The 16,099-nt window shown below is 46.4% G+C and overlaps 1 protein-coding gene across 3 annotated transcripts in view; it reads right to left on the bottom strand.

Moving 5' to 3' along the window:
- The window catches only part of LOC133623968 (uncharacterized), a 289,936-nt gene that overhangs the window by 141,405 nt on the left and 132,432 nt on the right, over positions 1-16,099 (bottom strand). For 2 of the 3 annotated variants that reach the window (XM_072916166.1, XM_072916167.1), the window contains exon 3: positions 15,937-16,099. This exon is cut by the window's right edge and continues 2,132 nt beyond it. The exons of the other annotated variant lie outside the window; for it this stretch is intronic. The gene's annotated coding sequence lies outside the window, so the exon portion shown is untranslated. Of the gene's footprint in view, positions 1-15,936 lie in introns of those variants that run through there. 3 annotated transcript variants of the gene reach the window in all.

The following is a 16,099-nucleotide window of genomic DNA, read 5'->3' as shown; positions in this document are numbered from 1 at the left end:
AGTGCTCACTGAAGCTGGTCACAAAGGTGCAACGCCAAATCACCCCCCAGGGAAACAAAAAGGTATGTAATGGAAAATAATAGAGTGGAACCTATTTACAATGAGAAACACTTTTGGGGAAGTTCACCACAAAAAATGATGTGAATAAATGACCAAAATTAAAATAAAATAGAATAAAATTTAGCTCGGCTACATATATATATATATATATATATATATATATATATATATATATATATATATATATATATATATATATATATATATATATATATATATATATATATTGTAACCACGCCCCCGCCCCACCCCCGACCACGCCCCCCACCTCCCGAAATCGGAGGTCTCAAGGTTGGCAAGTATGGTGTTTTATGATGTTAGACAATCTCTGATTGCATTACCTGTTCATGTCGGCTAACTTTCATTTGTTGTCATCTGCCGCCATCTAGTGGACGTTTGTTGTACTGTTACTTAAGACAATTTAAACAGTAGAAAGCGTATATGTCACTGATATTATTAATCATAACAACACATACAGTGGTGTGTGACAAAGTTAAACTTAGATTTAATTCAAATGCAATGCTTGATAATCTGTGGTCTGTGATATGACATTATTAAGTTCATTTAATTCATGCATTTACATTTACAATGTTCGTGTCCCCCCCTCCAATGGGCTCACCACCCATAGCAGGGGCCATAGAGGTCGGGTGCAATGTGAGCTGGGCGGCAGCCGAGGGCAGGGCACTTGGCGGTCCGATCCTCGGCTACATAAGCTAGCTCTTGGGACGTGGAACGTCACCTCGCTGGGGGGGAAGGAGTCTGACCTAGTGCGTGAGGTGGAGAAGTTCCGGCTAGATATAGTCGGACTCACTTCGACGCACAGCAAGGGCTCTGGAACCAGTTCTCTTGACAGGGGCTGGACTCTCTTCCACTCTGGCGTTGCCGGCAATGAGAGGCAACGGGCTGGGGTGGCAATTCTTGTTTCCCCTCGGCTCAAAGCCTGCACGTTGGAGTTCAACCCGGTGGACGAGAGGGTAGCCTCCCTCCGCCTTCGGGTGGGGGGACGGGTCCTGACTGTTGTTTGCGCTTACGCGCCCAACGGCAGTTCAGATTACCCACCCTTTTTGGATTCACTCGAGGGAGTACTGGAGAGTGCCACCCCGGGTGATTCCCTCGTTCTACTGGGGGACTTCAACGCTCATGTTGGCAACGACAGTGAACCCTGGAGAGGTGATTGGGAAGAATGGCCGCCCGGATCTGAACCCGAGCGGTGTTTTGTTATTGAACTTTTGTGCTCGTCACGGATTGTCAATAACAAACACCATGTTCAAACATAAGGGTGTCCATATGTGCACTTGGCACCAGGACACCCTAGGCCGCAGTTCCATGATCGACTTTGTAGTTGTGTCATCGGATTTGCGGTCTCATGTTTTGGACACCCAGGTGAAGAGAGGGGCGGAGCTTTCTACCGATCACCACCTGGTGGTGAGTTGGCTGCGATGGTGGGGGGGGATGCCGGACAGACCTGGCAGGCCCAAACGCATTGTGAGGGTTTGCTGGGAACGCCTGGCAGAGTCTCCTGTCAGAGAGAGTTTCAATTCCCACCTCCGGAAGAACTTTGAACATGTCCCGAGGGAGGCGCTGGACATTGAGTCTGAGTGAACGATGCTCCGTACCTCTGTTGTCGAGGCGGCCGATTGGAGCTGTGGCCGCAAGGTAGTTGGTCCCTGTCGTGGCAGTAATCCTAGAACCCGTTGGTGGACACCGGCGGTGAGGGATGCCGTCAAGCTGAAGAAGGAGTCCTATCGGGTTCTTTTGGCTCATGGGACTCCTGACGCAGCAGACAGGTACCGACAGGCCAAGCGGTGTGCGGCTTCAGCGGTCGCGGAGGCAAAAACTCGGACATGGGAGGAGTTCGGTGAGGCCATGGAAAAAGGCTTCCGGACGGCTTCGAAGCAATTCTGGACCACCATCCGCCGCCTCAGGAAGGTGAAGCAGTGCAGTGTCAACACCGTGTATGGTGGGGATGGTGCTCTGTTGACCTCGACTGCGGATGTTGTGGATCGGTGGAGAGAATACTTCGAAGACCTCCTCAATCCTACCAGCACGTCTTCCTATGAGGAAGCAGGGCCTGGGGAATCTGTGGTGGGCTCTCCTATTTCTGGGGCTGAGGTTGCCGAGGTAGTTAAAAAGCTCCTCGGTGGCAAGGCCCAGGGGGTGGATGAGACCCGCCCGGAGTTCCTTAAGGCTCTGGATGTTGTGGGGCTGTCTTGGTTGACAAGACTCTGCAACATCGCGTGGACATCGGGGGCGGTACCTCTGGATTGGCAGACCGGGGTGGTGGTTCCTCTCTTTAAGAAGGGGAACCGGAGGGTGTGTTCCAACTATCGTGGGATCACACTCCTCAGCCTTCCCGGTAAGGTCTATTCAGGTGTACTGGAGAGGAGGCTACGCCGGATAGTCGAACCTCGGATTCAGGAGGAACAGTGTGGTTTTCGTCCTGGTCGTGGAACTGTGGACCAGCTCTATACTCTCGGCAGGGTCCTTGAGGGTGCATGGGAGTTTGCCCAACCAGTCTACATGTGCTTTGTGGACTTGGAGAAGGCATTCGACCGTGTACCCCGGGAAGTCATGTGGGGAGTGCTCAGAGAGTATGGGGTAACGGACTGTCTTATTGTGGCGGTTCGCTCCCTGTATAATCGGTGTCAGAGCTTGGTCCGCATTGCCGGCAGTAAGTCGGACACGTTTCCAGTGAGGGTTGGACTCCGCCAGGGCTGCCCTTTGTCACCGATTCTGTTCATAACCTTTATGGACAGAATTTCTAGGCGCAGTCAGGGCGTTGAGGGTATCTGGTTTGGTGGCTGCAGGATTAGGTCTCTGCTTTTTGCAGATGATGTGGTCCTGATGGCTTCATCTGGCCAAGATCTTCAGCTCTCACTGGATCGGTTCGCAGCCGAGTGTGAAGCGACTGGGATGGGAATCAGCACCTCCAAATCCGAGTCCATGGTTCTCGCCCGGAAAAGGGTGGAGTGCCATCTCCGGGTTGGGGAGGAGATCTTGCCCCAAGTGGAGGAGTTCAAGTACCTCGGAGTCTTGTTTACGAGTGAGGGAAGAGTGGATCGTGAGATCGACAGGCGGATCGGTGCGGCATCTTCAGTAATGCGGACGCTGTATCGATCCGTTGTGGTGAAGAAGGAGCTGAGCCAGAAGGCAAAGCTCTCGATTTACCGGTCGATCTACGTTCCCATCCTCACCTATGGTCATGAGCTTTGGGTCATGACCGAAAGGACAAGATCACGGGTACAAGCGGCCGAAATGAGTTTCCTCCGCCGGGTGGCAGGGCTCTCCCTTAGAGATAGGGTGAGAAGCTCTGTCATCCGGGGGGAGCTCAAAGTAAAGCCGCTGCTCCTCCATATCGAGAGGAGCCAGATGAGGTGGTTCGGGCATCTGGTCAGGATGCCACCCGAACGCCTCCCTCGGGAGGTGTTTCGGGCACGTCCGACCGGTAGGAGGCCACGGGGAAGACCCAGGACACGTTGGGAAGACTATGTCTCCCGGCTGGCCTGGGAACGCCTCGGGATCCCCCGGGAGGAGCTGGACGAAGTGGCTGGGGAGAGGAAAGTCTGGGCTTCCCTGCTTAGGCTGCCGCCCCCGCGACCCGACCTCGGATAAGCGGAAGAAGATAGATGGATGGATGGATGGATGTTCGTGTCCTACAGTTTCACCCTTGCAATTATCAATAAACCTGGCCTCCATCAGTCAACCTGGTGTTAAGAGTTTTGATGAGCGGAAGGTGTTGAACTTACTGCCTTCGTGTACAAGTGTGCTTAAGGAAGGCAGGATAATAATATATTATTACATTGAATATTCACATGACATTTTAATTTCCCATCGGGGATTGTTGCTTTTTGGACCAGATGTTCCTCCAATGAAATTTAAGTTACTGGTCAATCCCAAGTTCTTTCTAATGAAATATATGCTGAGTATGAGTGAAGACCCCCCAACAGAATTGGTATTTTGCAATTTATTCAAAAGCTTTGGAGAGACCAACCGAAGAACAACACATTCAAATCGCGTCGCCAAGTTGATCTAACACAATTACGGAAGCATTCTCTTCTTCAATATGCCAATAGCCCCCACCTTTCAGAAGGAATACACAAGTTCATTGTTCTACTCAGGATGAGATAAAAAAAGGAGAACTTCTACTCCCCACATTCCCAAGCTCAAGGTAACTCACACATCGGACATGAGAATAAGAAAAAATAGAAAGAGTACAAATGGAAAACACTAGTTATTTCAAGTATGACTATAGAAAGAAATAACTCTTAAATATGTATACCGGTATATATATCGGCAAGGTCTGAGATTCAGCCATTAAACCTGCTTGTTGTTCCATATTTTGGCCGTCTTGTGTAGAAACACAATGATACAAAATGCCTCTAAAGTCTGCTACGGAGAGAGTGTATCCTGCTGTTAGTTTGTCTAACGTGTTAAGCCAAAGACTCTCTCCTTCAGACACATTTGGGAGTTTGTCAACAATGGCTTGCATGTCTGCAACGGCAAAAGGCTTATATTAAAATCTGCCCCTATTATCAGGAATACCCACAAAAGTGGGTATGTGTGTCCTTCTAGCTTTTTTGAACGTGTGTTGTATGCATGTAGGTCATGTGGGTGTTGGTCAATGTAGCCTTTAGAGATGCGCGGTTTGCGGGCACAACCGCGGAGTCCGCGGATTATCCGCGGATCGGGCGGATGAAATTTAAAAAAATTAGATTTTATCCGCGGGTCGGGTCGGGTCGGGTGGTTAAAAAAAAATTAGATTTTAAATAGATTCAGGCGGGTGGCAGTTAAACCAATTGGGAAATATATATACATAGTTAAATGTTGTTACCCACATACGAAAAACGAGCAGGCACCTGCTGCATATGCCACAACAGAAAAAAAAAAAAAAAGAGATGGACACTTTTACGGAGCGGAGAAGGGACGCCTCGCCGGGGTCCGGGACCGAGGCCCCTTCCCCCGAGAGGGCCCCACCGGGAGCCGTAGCTGAGGCGATCCGCGAGAAGGGCCCGACGCACGTCCAGGGTCACCACCGCGCCCACCGCACCGACACCCCGCCTCGTCCGCCTTCGCCGCGGCCGGCGTCACGCGCAGCAGGTAAGCAGCTTACCTGCCCGCCACCCCCGTGGCCGGGGGCTCGTAACAGGGGTCACTCCGCGCGCTCCGCCCGCGCAGCTTACCTGCCCGCCACCCCTGCTGCCGGGGGCGCGTAACAGGGGTCACTCCGCGCGCAGTGCGCTCACGAAAGGGGTGGGGCTCACCCTGGTTGATATAGACAGCAGCTAGGACGGTGGCCATGGAAGTTGGAACCCGCTAAGGAGTGTGTAACAACCCACCTGCCGAATCAACTAGCCCTGAAAATGGATGACGCTGGAGCGTTGGGCCCATACCCGGCCGTCGCCGGCAGCGAGACGCGCTTGGAGGTGCGCTCAGCGCGGCTCCCATATGATTGCGCACTGGTGTGCGTCTGGGTCGTGACAGCGTGCCACGCGAATGTCTGTGCTGCATTGGATCAGTCTCCTTTCTTTAACAGGCAAAAGCTTTATAACCTCACTAATGCCTTGCATCGTCTATATTAGATATATAACAACGGGCGGATGCGGGCGGATGCGGTTCTGATCAAATGTTAGATCGGGTGGATTGCGGATGGTTGACGACTTTCTGATGCGGTTGCGGATGAAATAATTGCCTATCCGCGCATCTCTAGTAGCCTTCCAGTGAGCCGTTAGCGGCTATAGGAGACCGCAAAGTCTAGCTTTTTTGTGTCTTGTTCAAAAATGTCTGATGTGCACGTGAGAGGTTGTCATCTGCTGGAGGAGGACATTTGGTTATGTCAACAAAATGGTCTGGCGTGTAAAGTGAGGGGTCAAGAAATGGCGTTGACCCAGGCATCATCTGTTGTCTAGTTAGATTAGGCATATTCAGGGGGTTTTCCGCTGGGCGGCTGTTATTTTGGGGCTTAAGCACCGAAGGTGATTTACACTCAAGAGACAGCGTTAGTTTTGGAGGAGGATTCAATCTTAGAGGGGGCGTGGGAGTACCGCCCTCGCTTGTCACAGGAGTAGGGGGCGGGCCAGAGAGCTTCTTTTCTGATTCGACCACCAGTGCTCCTTCTGTGACTGTCAAAAATGGGTATAAAGACGATTCCAGTTTCACGTCATAGGGCGGTGGCTTAGTCAAAGTCTGGGCGGGTCGTTTGAATAATTTGGCGCATGCGCGGCAGGCGAAAGACCAGTCAGTCCATTTTTTCATATCATTCTCTATTCTTATTAGTTCTTTCGCTGAATTTCGTTTTTCCATGTAACCCCCGCTTACTTTTATTCCCTCTAACTTTGTTTTCTCATCCGTCAAACGTTTAAATTATCGAGCACATAAATTCTGCAAGCCCTCATTTAACCCATTAGGCACCTCGCCTTGTGCCCGAGTCATTTCCTGAACTACTTTTCTTCTCTCCTTTTTTCTCTCCCTGCGGACTCCATTGTCACCAACAGCACATTCAATTGATCATTAAACGGTAACCATTCATCACAATTTCCCCACCCGCCATCACATTCCTGTCTGTCAAACTCTGTGGCCATTGTGTCTATTTTTTCTTTTTTTTTTTTTTTTCTTTTTTTCTTTTTTTTTTTTTTTTTTTTTTTTTTTTTGTCCTGTCCAGCTTCTCAGGCAAATCATATAGTTGATGTAGATGCCCATGTCGGCTGTTCAGATTTACTTTACAAAAGAGAAGTGTAGGATACTTCTCTTGTTGCCTTATTTGTATTTGACTTTATTAAATGTATTTATATTATCATTTAGTGCAGCCGGGCCGGAGCAGGAGGGGATAGAAAGAGAAAAAAAAAAGAAGACAGAGGGGGAAATTGTGGGGACAAGAGGGGGATTAGACAGAGAGACAAAAACAACAACAGCAAACAACAACAACAACAACAATAGAGCAACATCAGCAAATATGACATGTACAATATGATGGTAAAAGTAATAGCAAATAAGCAGTTAGCGAAAAATAAAAAATAATACAGAAATGACAATGAGCATTATTACACTACAAATGGATCAATACAAATACCAATAGAAATAGCGCTATTGATAATGAACAATACCAATAATTTACCTTTATTATCAACAATACAGTTGTTTAAATACAACAATACATATACGTAATGATAACTTGAGATACGAAAGAATGCAGAAAAATGGAGGGGGAGAAAGAGAAGCAACCTACATTAACCTTGTAGATTGTTATAGTCACAATAGGTTAAGCTTTGTCAGTGTGCCATGTGTTACACCCAGTTTACCCTAGGGCAACAACGTTAATATATGTTTGATGAAACGTGATTATGTGCATGAGTGTAAGTATGCATATGTACTTGTATATGTACAGAATGTGTATATGTGTTTGTACAATGAATGTATATGTACAGAATGTGTATATGTGTTTGTACAGTGAATGTATATGTACAGTATGTGTATGTGTATGTTTGTATATTGAATGTGCGTGTGGATGTACGAACATTAGGTAGGTAAATATGTACTGTATTTGTGTATGTATGTGGGAGCGTAGGTACCTATGTACGTATGTGAGCATACGTGAATTTGCATGTACAATACATTCGACTCCCAGAGTGCGTGGGAGCCAGAGCACGGCCCCATCACCCCCGAGAGCCCAACCCACAAACAGGAGGCGTGGTGCCCAGGGAACCAGGGACCACCGCCCCCACGCAGCCAAGCCGGCCAGCGACAGGAACCCCAGAGCCCGACCCACCGTACCGCCCACAAGGGCCAGCAGCAGGCCGCAGACAGACGCACCCGGCGGAGGACAGGGCACGAGAAAAGCAGGGGACAGCCAGACCCCAAGCCAGCGAGAGACCACACCCCACACGGGCAGAAAGGCGAGACGCCCCGCCCGAAGGACCCAGAGACTCCCCGCAACCGGACGGGAAGACCGCCCCCGCCCCACCGGCAACCGGGCCCCCACGAGCCCACCCCCCACCCCCGGAGAGCGCGGCGAGGCCAGCCCCCGGCCACCCCACCCAAACCGGCCGCCGCAGGACCACCCAGGCACAGGGCCACGGGAACCACCCACCCCACCCGCAGGGACCCCAACGATGGAGATGGAACAACCAGCAACCGCCCCGCCGAGCCCCCCCCCTGAGGGAGGGGAAAAATTAAAAAATAATATTAATAAAATATATTTTAAAAATAAATAAATAAATAAATTAATTAATTAATTAATTAAAAAAAAAAAGAATTAAAAGAAGATCACAGACATGCTGACAAACAAGGTCACTACCCCAGCAACTGGCCGACTCGCAGCACCTCGGAATACCTTGCAGCACCAAGCTACCACAATAGACGCAGGGACTAGGCCCAACAGGCCCCAACCAAGACGGGCACCCGGAAGGGATGGACAGCGGGACCCAGGAGCTCCAGACACGCAGTTCGGATGCAGTAGCCTGAGGCGTCGACCCCCGTCTGACAGGCAGGCCCAGAGCGTACCCCCAGAAATATACATACATACATACATACACACATACACATACACATACACACATACACGTATACATACCCACACATACACATATATACATATACATACACATATGTACACATACACATATATAAACATACATACATACACACACATATACATACATATACACAGTTCGTCAGCCCCGACAGCCATCACGCGCGCGCGCTGCCACCAGTCACAACATCAGCCACACCCCTGCACCAGACCCAGCAGCCACGGGCGCCCACACCACAAACAAACGGCAGCAGAAACAGCAGCCGCAATAACCCCAGACAGCCAGCACCAGCCAATCAAATTAAAGCGATCAAAGAAAAACTGCGACCAGCAACCACACGCCACCAGGGCCACGGAGACCAGCCGGCGCCAGCCCGCCGGTCAGCCCGAACGCCAACACGCAAACAAGAGACACCAACAACCCCCCCAACCAAAAGGCCCCCCACCCCAACCCAAACCCGCACAAACACACCACCGCCCAAACAACCGGGACACAGCATCCAGACCAGACACGGGGGCTGCGCCGCCACCACACCAAGTCACCAACAGAGACCCCACAGCGCAAGGTCGGGCCACACGGGCACGGACCCCATCCAACAGGAAGTGAGACCCGCGCGACGCCACACACAAATAAATAATAAGATTAAAAAAAAATGAAATAAAATAAAAATAAAAAAATAAAATAAAAAATAAAATTTAAAAAATAAAATAAAATAAAAATGAGTAATAATAAAAATAAAAATAATAAATACATTAAAAATAAAAAATATATATATAACAATAATAAATGAATAAAAGCCTGGCAGGCCACCAGACCGCAGTCCCCGCCGGCCGACGAGGCAATGAGGGGTGCGCCGAACCCCAAACCCCCCATGCATGTGTACAAGGCCCCCAGAGTGTCTACTGTGTAGTTAAAATTAGGAGGTCAGCCGTTACAGCCGACCTCCAGTCCCTATTGATGTGTGTACTGTAGCGTGAGTGAGATATGTATGCTTGTGGGAACTAATAATGCGATTAAAATTGGGGGACATCAAGGTCATGGTGGGTCCCAACCAAACCAAGCCCCCCAAATCCTAAGTGTCTAATATGCAGCTAAGATTGAGGGATGGACGAGCAGGGGACAAGAAAGGAGGACTGGAGCCCCATTGGAGGCATCCTCAACCCCCCGCCATGCCTCCCCGCAGGACAATCCCCAAAGTCCTATATATGTGTGACTGTGTGCGCTATAAGTAGGAGGAGTAGAGGGCCCGGACATCCCCCCAGTCCACGCGGCCGACAACCAGGAACTACGGCCAGGAGGCCGCCACAGCCCGTGACCCACACCAGACCACTTTAACGTGACGCCACGCGAGCCCCTCCCCCCGCCAAACAAAGCCAGCCCCCGCCCGCCCCAACCCAACCCTGCAGAGCCCATACCGGCAACCAAACGCAGAGAAACCGCACAGCCCCCACGCCCAATGCAAACACCGCATCCCGGCCATCCACACAGCAACGTGCCCATACGAGTCCCGGCCAGGGGAAGGAGCCCCCCAACGGGGGAAGAAGCCAATGCATCCCGTCCGCCTGCCAGCCCCCAAACCAGCCGGCAAGCCAACGCCAGCCATCCCCACAGCCCCACAAGCGCACAGACACCAGCCACAGTCCCCCAACCACTCCAACCCAACACAGCGATGCCAACCGCTGGTATCACCGCAGCAACCATCACCACCACCGCCCGTCCGCAGCGTAAACACCCGCGGCCGCCGAAACCAAAACAAAAAAGCGACCGACCCCGTAAACCACAACAACGCACACCCCCGGCTACCACCGAGGCCACCAACCCACCTACCCCAACTCATCCACAGCCAGGCCAATTGAGCCACCGGACATCCACACCCATGCACACACCTACACATTCATATACACATACATACACACATACATATATGCATATACATATACATACACATACACACATTTCCACACGTATGCATATACATATAAACATACACATCCACACATATATACACATTAATACACCCACACACATATACATAAGCCCACATATACACAAACACATACATACACAACACACACAAAAAAATAAAAAAAAAATAAAAAATAAAAAAAATAAAAAAAATAAAAAATAAAAAAAAATAAAATAAAAAAAAAATAAACCCTTTAAATAAAATAAAATAAATAAAAATAAACAAGAGGCCTGGTCGCCAACAGTGCCCAACGCCACCAAACCCCGCAGCCCCTCCCGCACGTCCAGGCCCCCCCCGCCCACCACCCACCAGGCATCCCATCCGGCAAAAAGCCATAAGGGCCCAGCCCTGCGTCCACAGCCGGCATGCCACGGCACCTCAGCAGACCCGGCGCCGCGATCAGCAATACACACCGGGGCAGCGACACATACATATGTACCTACATACATACACACAGATTTCACCATACATATATACAAACGTACACACACCCACATACACGCGTACCCATATATAATTTAACAGAATAAGTTAAATATATTAAATAGATTAAAAAAAATAAAAATAAATAAATAAATAATAATGTCTATTTTTTCTTAGTTTTACTGCCCAAAGTCACCAGGGTCTTGCAACCCGGGAATCTTTATTGTACCTTTTACAAATGGCCTGTAGCCATACTTGCCAACCTTGAGACCTCCAATTTCGGGAGGTGGGGGGCGTGGTCAGGGGTGGGGCGGGGGGCGTGGTTAAGATATATTTATATATATATATATATATATATATATATAGAAATACTTGACTTTCAGCGAATTCTAGCTATATGTATACATATATATTTTATTTTATATATATATATATATATATATATATATATATATATATAAATAAAATAAATACTTGAATTTCAGTGTTCATTTATTTACACATATACACACACATAACACTCATCTACTCATCTACTCATTGTTGAGTTAAGGGTTGAATTGTCCATCCTTGTTCTATTCTCTGTCACTATTTCAGAACACACACATTATACAAATATACATTATAAAATCAATAAGAAAACGGGAGCTCTAATTTGGGAGTCTGAATTAGGATCAGAAGTTCCTATATAAACATTGCGTGCTCACGTCGCCATTTTGTATTGATTACTGCAGCTGTGCACTGGATTTATTCACAAATACAAACTACAACTCACAAACACTTTAGAGTTAGGCTCCACCATCAGAATGTGTACTTAAACTTATAAAGATCACATGGATATTATTCAGTGAGTTGATTCACCAAAACTAGCCTGTTATACAGGAGGAAAAAGCACACAGGACGTTTCAATTGTTCACAGACTGGTCGCTCTCATCAGAATGACAAGACACTTCCGGTCTGCAGGTGATAGCATTCAATTGGGAAGAAACGCCCTACTGCCCCCTACTGACCAATGTGAATACTGATAAATGTGTAATGACAGCTCCAAAAACGAATTCAAACCACAAAATAAAATAAATAAATCAACACAAAAATGTGACACATTATGGGTGGGTCACATATGCATGTACAGTAGATGGCAGTATTGTCCTGTTTAAGAGTGTCACAACATTGCTGTTTACGGCAGACCAACTGCTTTACTGTAGACCAAAACTTGACTGCTGTTGTTGTGTGTTGTTACCGCGCTGGGAGGACGTTAATGAAACTGCCTAACAATAAACCCACATAAGAAACCAAGAACTCGCCCTCCATCATTAGCTGTTTATATTGTGGGAAAGCGGACGTGTGAACAGGCTGTCAACACGTCACTCAGGTCCGCATGGAGCTGGAGGGGGCGTGGCCTCCAGCTCCGCCTGAATTTCGGGACATTTTCGGGAGAAAATTTGTCCCGGGAGGTTTTCGGGAGAGGCGCTGAATTTCAGGAGTCTCCCGGAAAATCCGGGAGGGTTGGCAAGTATGCCTCTAGCCGTTTCCTTACGTTTTAGTGCCCAAAGTCACCAGGATCTTTCAACCCGACTCTTTAAGGGAAGACCAACGACCCAGGGTGAGTTACACCCGACTATTAGTTCACTCGTCAATGAAATTGCCCGTCACGGTAGTCCAGACACAATGACGTGAGTTGACCACTATTTATAACTATTATGTAGTGGCGGGTAAGGCGAAAATGCAATCAATATTACAACATTACCACTCTGTGTCTGGGGTCCAAAACAGTGTTTGACTTACAGACATCAGGACAGACTTCTAATGCAGATTTTACAAAAAGGCTCTGCTTACCTTGATTTATAAGTTGGCCAAATGAGTCTGTCCAGAAGATTGCAAGAGGTGACCAATTCTCAGCGTGTCATTCCCAGACGATAGCCCCCAAATTGTTGCGTTTTGGACCAGATCTTCCTCCAAGGGAATTTAAGTTACTGGTCAATCCCAAGTTCTTTCTAATGACATATATGCTGAGTATGAGTGAAGACCCCCCAACAAAATTGGTATTTTGCAATTTATTCCAAAGCTTTGGAGAGACCAACCGAAGAACAACACATTCAAATCACGTCGCCAAGTTGATCTTGCACAATTACGGAAGCACTCTCTTCTTCAATATGCCAATAGCCCCCACCTTTCAGAAGGAATACACAAGTTCATTGTTCTACTCAGGATGAGATAAAAAATAGGAGTACTTCTACTCCCCACATTCCCAAGCTCAAGGTAACTCACAGTGCACTATCGGACATGAGAATAAGAAAAAATAGAAAGAGTACAAAATGGAAAACACTAGTTATTTCAAGTATGACTATAGAAAGAAATAACTCTTAAATATGTATATATACACATTTTACTTTATTAACCCTGACGGATATAGATATATATATATATATATATATATATATATATATATATATATATATATATATATATATATATATATATATATATATATATATATATCCGTCAGGATTAATAAAGTATTTCAGATTCAGATTCTGATAATTACATAACTCTCATAAAGCCTTTAAAGCTGAATATGTTTTTTACTATGGCGCGGCTTGACATGACTTGATCCTGGGTGTTTGCTTTTCCGGGATGCAACGGAAAGTTGGCTCGGGCGAGACGGGAATGTAAGTACATTTGTATTTAAACATTATAACTACAAAAAAAGGAAGTAAACAAAAGGCGCGCACAATGGCGGAGAACAAACTATGAAACCAAAAAGACTATAAACATGGAACAAAAACGTACTTTGGCATGGGACATGAAGCAGGATCTAAGAGGATGAAGAGTGTGTAGAGCATAATTGTGGGATGTCGTCAGAACGACAAACTGAAAACAATGAACTTAAATACTATAGACATGATTAACGAAAACAGGTGCGTGACTCAAAACGTGAAACAGGTGCGTGACGTGACAGGTGAAAACTAATGGTTGCTATGGTGACAAAACAAAAGTGCACAAAAAGTCCAAAAACAAAACCAAACATGACTAAAACAAAAACATGATCACACAGACATGACACAGCTCAACAATGTTGGAATATTGACTGCTGATATTAATATTCTTCTATTGTTTAGAATATTACACTTTACTCTTTTTCTTTGCTCAAATGAACAGGATGAAAGTGTCTTTAATTGTCACTACTGAGTGTAACTATATATAATTATGTATATAATAATCTTCCATTCTTCACCTTCATTACCGCTTGATTTAACTCTCATCTTATTTTATCCAGAGAGAACTTGACCATAAAAAGATGGCTGCACATCAATAAACTGCCACTAAACTTCAATACAACTAAATATATCATATTTGGAGATTGTAAAAATGTAAAACACACATTATGATGGATAATATTGAAATGAAAGGAATAAAGGTAATCACATGTTTAGGAGTTAATATAGATGATGAAGTAAGCTGGAAACTACATATAAATCATATAAAGAAAACATAAAAAAAAATGGAGTGCAATACTAAATATAATTAAATACATACTTACAAGAATTAACTACATTTATTGTACCCATCTTCAGTTGAAGCATACATTGTTTATTGCATAAAGGTCTGGGTACATACCGTATTTTCCGCACTATAAGGCGCACCGGATTATTAGCCGCACCTTCTATGAATTACATATTTCATAATTTTGTCCACCAATAAGCCGCCCCGGACTAAAAGCCGCGCCTACGCTGCGCTAAAGTGAATGTCAAAAAAACGCTGCGCTAAAGTGAATGTCAAAAAAACAGTCAGATAGTTCAGTCAAACTTTAATAATATATTGAAAACCAGCGTTCTAACAACTCTGTCCCAAAATGTACGCAAATGTGCAATCACAAACATAGTAAAATTCAAAATGGTGTAGAGCAATAAATAGCAACATAATGTTGCTCGAACGTTAATGTCACAACACACAAAATAAACATAGCGCTCACCTTCTGAAGTTATTCTTCATTCGTAAATCCTTCGAATTCTTCGTCTTCGGTGTCCGAATTGAAAAGTTGCGCAAGCGTGGGATCCAAAAATGGCCGGCTCCGCCTCGTCGAAGTCATCGGATTCAGTGTCGCTGTTGTTGTGCAGCAGTTCTGTGAATCCTGCCTTCCGGAAAGCTCGGACCACAGTTGTGACCGAAACTATCTGCCCAGGCATTTACGATCCACTGGCAGATGTTGGCGTATGTCGACCGGCGCTGTCTGCCCGTCTTAGTGAAGGTGTGTTCGCCTTCGGAGCTGTGTGAAAAAAGCCACCCGGCCTCTTCGCGTAAACTTCCCTTAACCACTCGCTCATCTTTTCTTCATCCATCCATCCCTTCGAGTTAGCTTTTATGATGACGCCGGCTGGAAAGGTCTCTTTTGGCAAGGTCTTCCTTTTGAATATCACCATGGGAGGAAGTTTCTGGCCATTAGCATGGCAAGCTAGAACCACAGTGAAGGACGACTTCTCATTCCCTGTGGTGCGAATATTCACCGTACGTGCTCCTGTTCCACAGTGCAGTTCACAGGAATATCAGTTGCTGTGAAATACGGTAGTAATCCGTGTGCGGATGGAGAGATTGCGTCTTTTTATGAACCGGATCCTTGTCCTTTGTAGGAGCCATTTTGTGGTCTTTACAGATGTAAACAGGAAATGAAACGTACGGTGATATCCGCGCGTTTTTTCTTCTTCTTCCGGGGGCGGGTGGTTGCTTAAAGCGCTTCCTGTTCTATGGGGGCGGGTGCTTTCCTTGGCGGTTGCTTGCGTAGAAGAAGAAGCGCTTCCTGTTCTACCGGGAAAAAAGATGGCGGCTGTTTACCGAAGTTGCGAGATCGAAACTTTATGAAAATTAATCGTAATAAAGCGCACCGGGTTATAAGGCGCACTGTTAGCTTTTGAGAAAATTTGTGGTTTTTAGGTGCGCCTTATAGTGCGGAAAATACGGTACATATACAACAATCACACAACAATATTCATATTACACAAGAAAGTAATAAAGACAATTAACAAAATGGATTGTAGAGACCCAACAAATGATTCATAAAGTCACACATTTAAAAGTAAATGATCTTGTATAAAAGACAACTGCTCAAATGATGTATAAAGTAAATAAT

Source organism: Nerophis lumbriciformis, linkage group LG26 (assembly GCF_033978685.3).
Source record: "Nerophis lumbriciformis linkage group LG26, RoL_Nlum_v2.1, whole genome shotgun sequence".
NCBI classification, from domain to species: domain Eukaryota; kingdom Metazoa; phylum Chordata; class Actinopteri; order Syngnathiformes; family Syngnathidae; genus Nerophis; species Nerophis lumbriciformis.
Note: the sequence above shows the minus strand (reverse complement) of the source record. Positions and strands in the feature narration are given on the sequence as shown.